This window comes from Watersipora subatra, chromosome 1, assembly GCF_963576615.1.
Source record: "Watersipora subatra chromosome 1, tzWatSuba1.1, whole genome shotgun sequence".
Lineage (NCBI taxonomy): Eukaryota > Metazoa > Bryozoa > Gymnolaemata > Cheilostomatida > Watersiporidae > Watersipora > Watersipora subatra.
The window spans coordinates 9,744,764-9,751,102 of NC_088708.1; positions in this window are offsets into that span (position 1 = coordinate 9,744,764).

The window sequence follows — 6,339 nt, forward strand, 5'->3', positions numbered from 1 at the left end:
AAGTATTGGATGTCATGACTGTATTGTCGAGGTACGATTAAAATATTGAAAAAAATATGTCAAACTCTACACACTGATCAGTATATTAAAAAAAATCAAATGAGAAAGCTCATACAATAAATTATTTATGTGGGTATATCTGTAAGTTAGTACCACAAAGTTATTATATCTACCAACATGAACAGGTCTTAGGTTTCTACTTCCACTCGGCAGTTGCTCGACCAATGTCAATGTTAGACTACTATTATTAATTTTGCTCCCGCAATGTTACACATATACTACCCCTATGTATCTCATAATTCAGTAGAATGCTTCTGGTTTTATAGCTTGCAATTTAAGCAGTTTTATTCAATAGATAGTAACTCTAGAGATGTCAGTTACATGTTACACAACGGATTGTAATCTGTCCCATGCCGCATTTACTGCCTTTAAGGGTTGTAAACTGGTTATAGAGAGAGCCTGAACAATCCTACAATTTCTTCACAGTTGCCAATGTTAAGACAGTGGCTTGAACTATCATGTTCACGTTCACAAGAGGTCACCTAAATTTCTACCAATTGCCTGCTGATTATCAAGTGGCCAATCATATTACAAGAATTCAAACATATTTTAACAAACTGTTCACACATTGCATAACAATTTGTTGCTCCAGTCATTCGTGCCATTTTCAGGGTTGCCAACACCAAGAAGTGAGCAACTACAGTAGGTTCTACACATTGATAACAACCATGAACAGTTTATGATGTCAGAGGGATGGAAGAGATAGATAAAATACATGTACGTGTAGTTGTAGAAATAATGGTGTAGAGACATCCAAGTAATTCAGATCTATTCTATCGCTGAGAGTGAGTCATGACTTGTGGTTTTAGACTATTACATATTAGAATAAAGACCACATGAGGCTTATAAGGCAAACATGACCACATGAGGCTTGTAAGGCAAACATGGCTACATGAGGCTTGTAAGGCAAACATGACGCTATGGTAAAACATGCTAAAAGACGGCCATGCAATGGCAGAGCACAATTGAGCAGCGTTCAACAAATATATGTAAAAGTGTCATTTTAAATTTTCAGTTTTATTTATATCTCTGGAATGGCAGCTTTATAAAGAATGCTGCTATAAAGTCGTCTGGTAGACTTTGTGAATAAAGCAGTCAAAGATCTCTAAAGTTTCCCAAAGATACCAAAAATTCCTAAACTTTTTGGTTATAATTATGATTATATCCATGTAACATTTTGGTAACATTAACTTTTTGGTTTTATGGTTATAACCATATAACCAAAAAATTATATGGTATTAACCATATAACTTTTATAACCATATATGGTTATAACCATATAACCATATATGGTTATAACCATATAACCATATAACCGTATATAGTTATAACCATATAACCATATATGGTTATATTTTTATAACCATATAACCATATATAACCATATATGGTTATATATGGTTATATGGTTTTTATAACCATATATAACCATATATGTTATAACCATATATGGTTATAACCATATATGGTTATAACCATATATGGTTATATGGTTATAACCATAAATGGTTATAACCATATATGGTTATAACCATATATGGTTATAACCATATATGGTTATACGGTTACCATATATAACCATATATGGTTATAACCATATATGGTTATAACCATATATGGTTATATATGGTAACCATATAACCATATATGGTTATAACCATATATGGTTATAACCATATATGGTTATAACCATATATGGTTATAACCATATAACCATATATGGTTATATGGTTATATAGGTTCTGTAAGTTTGTTTACATAAATTTAATCAGCTCATGTTCCTAAACTTGATTTATTTGTTTTTGTCTCATTCATTTGCTGCCATAAAATTCTACAAGCTTAGAACAGAAATGATCTTAGAACACAAAGCTTCCAATTAACTTTAAACTCCACTCAGTTCTATAGTAGTGAGTCAACTGATGCCTATTTATATTCTACTCAGTTCTATAGTAGTGAGTCAAACTGATACTTATTTATATTCTACTCAGTTCTATAGTAGTGAGTCAAACTGATGCCCAGTTATATTTTACTCAGTTCTATTATAGTAGTGAGTCAAACTGATGCCTATTTATATTTTACTTAGGTCTATTGTAGTGAGTCAAACTGATGTCTATTTATCTTTTACTCAGTTCTATAGTAGTGAGTCAAACTGATGGCTATTTTGTATGATCAGATAATTTCAGGTTTTGAAATTTACATTCTTTCATGTATTTTTACTGCAATAGGAAGGTTCTCTACTACGAAATCAAGCAACAATGTAGTCAGTAAGAGTTCTAAACTAAACAAGCAGTTTATAAAAGGGAGTTGAGATTACTTATGCGAATTCGTTTGTAGAGAATTTAGAAGCGCCGTAAAGACGGCAGGTAAATTGAATCACCTTTAGTTAAGGAAAGCTATTAGAGTATATAAAGACGGCAGGTAAAATGAATCACCTTTAGTTAAGGAAAGCTATTAGAGTATATATTACAAGGGTCATTCAGCTTACTTCATTTTTTTACCTATTAGCATTTTTACAACCATTTAGAAACGGTTTTATGATTAGTTGAGCGTTTCATGGTTTAGCAGTTCTGCAGTGACAAGTTGCGAAATTAGCAGTTCCTGAGGGATCCCAGGGCATCATAATGCAAGAGCACGGGCACGTGTGGCACACGTGACAGTCATTTAAAGCAGTACTCCAATGCAATAACAGAGTCCAAAGCTTTCAGAGATGGGAAACACAACACAAACCACAGGGTGATCGGAAGTGTATAAAGCAATTAGATTAAGTAGCAAATAATCTATGGTAAGTCCATTTGAGCAGACATAAAGAGGTGTAATATGTTCGTGAAACCACATCTTGTTACGTCAGGGAATCTAGAGTCAGTTGTTTATTTGTAAACCTAAATATCAGCTGCCCTCCATTATTTCTTCCTGCGCAGAGGCATAATTCATTTTTGACAGCAAAAGTAAAACTGCAGATTATTACAAGGATATACCGCACTGAACAATTTTATTTTACGTTTAATTAGGGACAAGAGAAAGCAACTGCCACATTGGCATGTGTTGACTAACCTGTCAATTACAGAGTACGTGTGCTTTTAAATATTGTATGCATACGGGAAAATGCACAGCAAGACATGTACAGTGATTAGACTTCAATTACTCAACCCTCACAACCGCAGAAAAATTACAATAAATTTTGTCATGATTTTGGTTTCCAATGATATTCCATTTATTCAATATAAGACCCGTTATACCCCGTTGCAGTGCCTCCTTGGCAAAAAATGACACAAAAATGCCCTGTGGCCCCCCCCCCAGTTGGTTTGTATACTTCTATGATATTCTTCTATGATAAATTATTACAAACATCGTCTGAGATCTCTATCAATGTTCTTGTCTGTGTTTCCAAGCCGTCACTTTTAAATTTCTATTAATTGTCTGCTGAGTATCAAGCAGCCAATCATATTACAAAAATTCAAACAAATTTAAACAAGCTATTCAAGCTTTGTATGTTGTGTGGTGGCCGATCGCCTGGGCCAGGGCCGAGCCGAGCTAGCTTGACACCGCCAAGGGGCGGAGTCAAGCCAATGCCAAGAGCTATAAAAGATGCCGCAGAAGCGACACTGTGTTACACTGTGCAGTTATTTATATGTTTATTGCATACTTGACTGTACCCATATATATTATATATATTATTATATATTATAATATATATATGAGTATATATTTGCTGTGAAATATATACTCATTTGCCATTTACTCGGGTGGTTTGATTTTTGGGGAGCAAGTGGAGGTGCTCAGCAGTTCCTTTACGGTTGCATAACAATTTTGTTGCTCCAGATGTTCTATTTAGCCACCAATACCGTCCAAGAAGTTATTAACTATGTACGTCCTATTTATTGAATACTAACATTCACTGAAAAAGTCTATTAAACGGCAGAGTCGGTGCGATCACCTACAAACAATAAATATTGCCTGAAATCTTCATCAATATTATTGTTTATAGGAGATGGTACCGACTGTTTGCCGTATAAAAAACTTTCTTAGGTAATGCAAGTAATTTTTATTAGACTTATTCGCCGTTCTCTTTGCAAGTGATAGAGTAATTACTGTATCAATTGTATTTTGCTGAAAGTATATAACTCCAAGTTGATGGCTGCGCACAGACATCAATAATTGTTCATCACGTAATCCTCGATTGGCGAAAAATATTTTATAACGCTAACCCTAAGGAATTCAATGGTACCTTCAGGTTATCTTTTTCTTGTTAAAGTTACATCTCGTTGTAAAACTAAGCAAGGAACTGCGTCAGAGGTGATAACTTATCATATTTACTGTAATGGGTATCATTAAGTTGCATCAGGGTGTGTAGCCACAGTAAATATGCTCATTTAAAGGTTGACTTGCAACAAAATTCACATTACAGTTATTTGATATGAAAACATTCACCATGTCTTACTCTGTTGTGTTGTAGGTGCCAAATATGTGGAAAGGTGATAACAAGCTCTTAAAAGCTCAAAAACGAACAGAAAATCGCAGCTACACAAAACCGCCGTAGTTTGGATTCTCTTTCCAAAACGGCTCAAATGTGATGTAGTTGTGAGAGATGGTTTCTGTTTACACTTTCATGAAACCTTATTCGTCGAAATATTTCCACAAATATACTTCACGCATTCAATAAAACCATGTCTATTGTTCTTACGCGTCTGTTTTATCGCCATTGTAATGCTGTCACTCTTAGCAGTGATATCTTATAACTTACCGTAAAAATCCGTTTAGTTTTTTAGCCTTAGCTTGAAAGAGTACATATGATTGTCTGATAATCATGACGAGCCTGTTGGTCATTTGTGATAATCGAAGAGTGCTGCAGAAATTATTTGCGAAGTATTGGGTCACATGATTAGATTACGACTTGCCGATTAGACCAAACCGAAACAAAACTGTAAAGTAGCGAGCATCTATATTTGATACGGGATCTTCGATAAAACCCGAAGTGTTTGTCATAAACTAGTGCAACGATAAATTTTATATTGAGCTTTTAATTGGCCTTTCAATTCACGTGAGAACATCACGTGACAAGACAATAACCAAATTTCATGACTACGTCACCGAAATAAAGAGATTCCAATCTACGGAGGCTTTTCATTTTTGAGCTTTTAAGAGCTTGTAATCACATTTCCACATATTTGGCACCTGCAACACAACAGAGTAAGACATGGTGAATCTTTTGATACCAAATAACTGTAATGTGAATTTTATTGCAAGTCAACCTTTAAGTATGACACACAGACAATGCTTTGCTGATGAGTGGTTCACTTCTGTCAGTTTTATTACAGTCGATCGTCAGCTAAAAGCACTGGGAAATACAGAAATAACAAATAAGTTTAACTCTCCTCCTAATCAGTTTGAAAGTAAAAAAATAGTCATTTTTTATGTTGATATTCTCTACAAAACATTTGGCTCAATGCTTTGAGTGTTTTTAAAAACTGCTTTTTATTCTTCTTTGACAGTTTTATGAAAAGAGATTTGTAACCAAAACTCTATCGAAGAAAACCGCTTCCGGTATTAAAGCCAACCGGAGTATCTGAAAATTAGCTTAATTTGCTGGCTCTGGTCAGCTGAGTGTCATTCCTGACAAGTTAATTGAAGCTCCTTCTCTCAACCACCATGACATCATAATAAGCAAAGATGCATATCAGGATCAGTTTCAAACCCCTTCAAGTCATCTCCTTCAAAAAAATTGGAATTACGCATCCTCTTGAGATGAACAAGGATAGCCATGCATCTTGTGATTCCATGAGTCAGAGCGAGAGTTGTGACTCACTATAGTATAGTTCCTATCAGGTAGGGATTATAGTGTGTTGAACCTCATTGAGATGGTTTCACAGGCTAATATAAATAAATATGGTGAAGGTACACAGTCTAATTGAGAGACCTGTAGAACATTTCCTTTTACCCATGGCTCCTTAAACACACCTTTGCTCTGGTGTACTATAAACATCTCATAGCTTCACATATTTTCCTATTTTCATATTTTCACATGTTCAAATTTTCTCACATTTTCAGTACATAAGGAATGCTAAAAGTAAAATGAAATAAGTACTCTTGTTGTTACTAACCTCACTGTTCATTTTGAATGACTGACGGGTTTTACTGAAGTGGCTCATCGTAACTCCGGGCTCCACACTGCCAAACATCATTCGTGCTCTATTAGCTACCCTATGATTAGGCCAACAATTATGGCACTATGGTTGGACTGATTCAGCTGATCCAACTTCCTGTTCAATGTAGCTACATAAT